A 4243-nucleotide genomic window follows, 5' to 3' on the forward strand; every position below is an offset into this window, starting at 1 on the left:
TGTAGCTGTCCCCAAAGTCCCCATCATCTTTACACAAACTCTGGGAAGTCTTATTTCAGTTATACTTTCTTGACACCTTCTGTGAAGCAAGTGGGTGGTCAATGGAACAGAGCTATCAGAGCTTGATGTCCTATTCCAAACAGTCCAAGATTCTAATGACAAGCCTGATATTCAAATCTAAAGCACAGACCTTATGGGACAGCTTAGAGTCAGAAGCCAGGATGAAACAGGATTGGAAGAGGGACATGTTGTGAAGCAAGTCGCCAGCATTTACAATAAACAGTGCTGGGTTACACTTGAACCATTGTTATTGATTATGAGGTGCATAACTCTGAACAAATCATTCCTCCAACTGAACACCTTTCACTAGCTTCCTTTCATTCTCATCTCCTCTCTCTCTCTCTCTCTCTCTCTCTCTCTCTCTCTCTCTCTCTCTCTCTCTCTCTCATATGAACAATTGTCTGACCTCACTGGGTTAGTGCAGTTCCCACACATACTAATGTCTTTCAATTCTCCAAATCTTTTCAGTGCTCTATCCCCTGCATGTTGCTTCCTTTTGTCTGTCTCCTTTTGTGCTCTAAGAACTCTCTTTTGTGAATCTTTCCCTGAGTCTCTCTATGGAATGAATGTTCTTTTCTGTGGGCCCATGGAATTATTTCCCCTCCTCCAATGGGTTTGGTGGAAGGATTTTTCTCTGTCTCTCTTCCCTCACAGACACCTTAAAGGCAGCCTGACCCCAGGACCCTGAACTCTGTCAGTATTCTCTGAAGCATTCACTGAGCCCAGAGAGGCCACTCAAGAGACACCTGCTGAAATACAATATATGCATGAAATAAAGCATAGGTGAGATGAGTTGAGATGAGACTAAAGCAGATCTGATTATACCAGACCAGGTAAAGTTGTGATCTTTCTGGAAAGTTAGGAGAACAGAAAATAAGGCCCTCAGCCTCCTTCTTAGGTTGGTGTGTGCCACCTCAAAAATGTTATCTCTGCTTATTGCCCTATCTGTGAGAGTGACTCAACCAACATTGTGATCCCTTCCACATCAAGACTGAAATCCCAAGTGGGCCTCAGGTTAGCTTGATAATCTGAAAATATGCATGAAATCCAGGAATAAATTTTAAAAAGGCTTTACCATAGCTGGAGGAGTTGTCACAATGTTCATATACTTGAGTGCCTACATTTTACTCATAGATTCAGATTCTTTGGACTCTTAGTTTAGACCGGTTCTAAAAAGCTAACAATACTTACTATGGAGTCATTGTTGGCTCCTTACCCTCCCCTCCCCTAAATATAGATTACCCCTAATATTCTTTTCTTGACACTCTTCTTCTCTCTCTTTATACTCTTTCTCTCCCTCTTCTTTAAAAAATGAGGTTGAGGTTTGTCATTTTTTAAAAATATATTTTTTATTGATTTCAGAGAGGAAAGAGAGGAAGAGAATGATAGAAACATCAATGAGGGGAGAGAAACATTGATTGGCTGCCTCCTGCATGCCCCACACTGGGGATCGAGCCCACAACTTAGACTCTCAGCCACTGAGCCACATTGGCCAGGCCATTCATTGCATTTTACTCAGGAAAATCCCTTTGCCTTCTAAGGTAAGTTAACTGAGGTGTGGAAATGTGCTTTATTCCTCCCTGTATCTCTTCAGAGCAGCTATTGGCACCGTTTTGGCTCTGTTGATTCTCCCCTGACTTCTGGTGAGTCTACTTAAGGAAACTCCAAGTGAAAAATGACTCAAAATGAGCTTTTTCTAAACATTCAAAATTATTTTGTATTAGTTTCAGGAGTACAGCACCGTAGTTCGACAATCACATACTTTACAAAAGTGTTCCCCCTGATATGTCCAGTACCCACCTGGCACCATACATAGTTATTATAATATCAATGACTACTATTTTACTTTACATCCCTGTGTTGTACTTTACATCCCTGTGACTACTTTGTAACCACAAATTTGTACTTCTTAATTCTTTCACATCTTTCACCCAGTCCCTTGACTCCCCACTCTTCTGGCAACTGTCAGTCTGCTCTTATCCATGAGTCAGTTTCAATTTTTTTGTTTGTTTATTTTGTTCTTTATATTCCACATATAAGTGAAATCATATGGTATTTGTCTTTCTCTGACTAAGTTATTTCACTTTCACGCTGTCCTAAATGGTCAGATTTAATTCTTTTTTATGGACAAGTAATATTCCATACATCCAAGGATTGTTACTTAATCATAAAAATGAAATACTTTGTTAACTCTCAGTTTCAACAAGATATTTTATTATGTAGGAAGTTGCTGTTAAGATAGCCAAGACATGGAAACAATCCAAGTGCCCATTAATAAACAAGTGGATAAAAAATTGTGATACATATATACAATGGAATATTACTTGGACATAAAAAAGAATGAAACCTTACTATTTGCAACAGCATGGATGGACCTTGATGGTATTATGCTAAGTGAAATAAAGATGTGGAGAAAAGAGAGCCCTCATGCACTGTTGATGGAAATGCAGTTAAGTGTAGCCACTATGGAAAGCAATATGGAGATACCTCAAAACATTAAAAAATTGGGCTGTTTTCCCTCTTTTCAAGGTAGTAATCTCACCTGTGGTTCCAGAACATGCAGCTCAAACCCATGGAAATTAACCCTCAGATGCTGACTAAGTCCTGGCCTGGCTGAAGGTCGCCAACCAGTGGTCCTTTATGGAATTGCTGGGACTGGAGGAGGAGGCTTGGAGCTTGGAAATAGCACCAACCTGCTTGCTGCTGCTGCTGTTTCCACTCACTGACCAGCTTGAGAACTTTGGGGAGAAACATACTGAAGAACTGAAGGGACAAGAAGTAAGTCCTAAAGTGTACTTTATGAAGCGGACCATTGAGAACTCCTGTGGTACCATCCAACTTCTACACACAGTAGCCACTAATTAAGACAAACTGGACTTTGTTTTTATGCCAGTCACTCTCTATTTTCTTCAGGCCATTCAGGCAACCCATGACTCTGTGGCGCAGGAATGCCAGTGTCAGGTAGATGACAAAGTGAAATTTCATTCTATTCTGTTTAACAACATTGATGGCCACCTTTATGAACTTGATGGACGGATGCCTTTTCTGGTGAACCATAGTACCAGTGAAAAGAACCATAGCACCAGTGAAGTGAACTTGCTGCTGCAGGATGCTGCCAAGGCCTGCAGAGAATTTACTAAGCATGAGCAAGGGAGAAGTCAGCTTTTCTGTAGTGGCCTCCTGCAAGGCCACTTAGTGCCCTGTGGGAAGGGACTAAGCTCTTTCTCCCTACCAACATAGTCTTAAAATGCTTTGGCACTCATAGAAAACAGCTGTTCTCCTTTGGTTCTGTAGCTATACTCCCCCTTAACCACACCCAAGCACTAGCAGAGCTCAGCTGTTGATTGAGCAGGTTGGTGTTAGCTTCAGATGGCAAAGCATTTTCCCCATTGTATGCATCATACCTCAATAGCTAATGCTTTAAATGGCTACTTTGGTTTGTAAGTTAAGGTCTTGGATGTGGTTTAAATTGTTTGTCATTATAAGAAATAAAACTTTTCTGCTGATAAAAGAAGTTAAACATGTCTTATGATCCAGTTATTCCACTTCTGAAAATATATACAATGAAACCCAAAACACTAATTTGAAAGAATATATGCACCCTTATTTTTATTCCAGTGTTATATACAACAAGAGGCCTGGTGCACAAAATTCATGCATGGGTGGGGTCCGTAGGCCTGGCTGGTGATCAGGGCCAATCGGGGCCAGGCTGATAAGGGCTGGGCTGGAAAGGAGGTGACAGTCGCCAGTCCAGGTGTGAAAGGAATGGATCCTGGGTGCCGCCGTTGCCATCATTGGTACCCCACCACTGAGGGTTCCTCACTCCCCTCCCTGCCTCCTTCCCTTGCTGCTGCACTGCCACCGCGGTGGGCGGGCAGCAGGCCAGTTGGGGCCTGCCAGCCAGGGGGAGGGACGGGGTACAGGAGGTTGGCTGCTGGCTCTGAGGAGGGAGCCGGCCCTTGGCCCCCCTGGGAAAGAGGTCGAGTCCACCTCCACCCACCCCCAATTCCCTCTCTCAGCCCGGTGCTGGGGAGAGGGCCTGTGGGAGGTTGACTAGTCAGTGGGAGGGACCACGGGAGGTTGGCCAGCTGGGAGAGGTTGGCTGTGGGAGCGCACTAACCACGAGGGGGCAGCTCCTGCATTGAGCCTTTGCCCCCTGGTGGTCAGTGTGCATCACAGTGAC

At 43.6% G+C, this 4243-nt stretch overlaps 1 pseudogene across 1 annotated transcript; it reads left to right on the plus strand.

The window, feature by feature from the left end:
* The first annotated feature begins 2617 nt into the window (after nucleotides 1–2617).
* LOC308511295 (ubiquitin carboxyl-terminal hydrolase isozyme L1-like) lies at nucleotides 2618–3256 on the plus strand (annotated as a pseudogene). Its single transcript has one exon. The product of its transcript is annotated as a ubiquitin carboxyl-terminal hydrolase isozyme L1-like (transcript).
* Nucleotides 3257–4243: the final 987 nt, after the last annotated feature.

Source organism: Myotis nattereri (genome assembly GCF_964212035.1).
Source record: "Myotis nattereri genome assembly, chromosome: X".
Classification (NCBI taxonomy): Eukaryota; Metazoa; Chordata; class Mammalia; order Chiroptera; family Vespertilionidae; genus Myotis; species Myotis nattereri.